Raw genomic sequence first — 566 nt, 5'->3', positions numbered from 1 at the left:
CTGGAGAAGGGACAGGGCTCCTGCTGCAGGGAACCGGCAGCCTGAAGGGAAGAGGCAGGAAAAGACTAGTCGCGGTGCTGAAGGATCCAGGCATGCATTGTCCGTCTTTATTGAGCGCCTGCTGTATGCTGGGATATAGTGCCCCGAGCACGGTGATGGGGACGTGGCGAAGGTGGGCCTGGGGCACATGGGGGGCTTGGGGGCGGCGTTGGCTGAGCAGCCAATCTTCTTCTTGTGGGAGGAAGACACACAGAGGGGGTCCGGACTCGCGGTCTCAGACAACTTTCAGAGTGTCGGGCATCGCGTCTGGCCGCTCATCCGAGGCACCCCGGGGATTCTTTCTTCTGAAATTCCTTCCCCCATCCCGGCCCTTTCGCAGCCCGCGGTGATGAAGGGCAGCAGAGCGCTTCGTCCGCTGCCCCCTACCCCCCACCCCAGCTTTCAGGTGAGGAAACTGAGGCCGGGGTAGTCCCGGGAAGGCCTGCCCGGGCACCCGGGGAGGTGGTGGCCGAGTCTGGCCCAGGTCCCCGGGCCAGGCCTCCCAGCTCGGCGCTGACGGCCGGGCT

This window comes from Pteropus alecto, unplaced genomic scaffold, assembly GCF_000325575.1.
Source record: "Pteropus alecto unplaced genomic scaffold, ASM32557v1 scaffold8, whole genome shotgun sequence".
In the NCBI taxonomy this organism is placed as follows: domain Eukaryota; kingdom Metazoa; phylum Chordata; class Mammalia; order Chiroptera; family Pteropodidae; genus Pteropus; species Pteropus alecto.
This window is presented reverse-complemented; position numbering follows the sequence as displayed.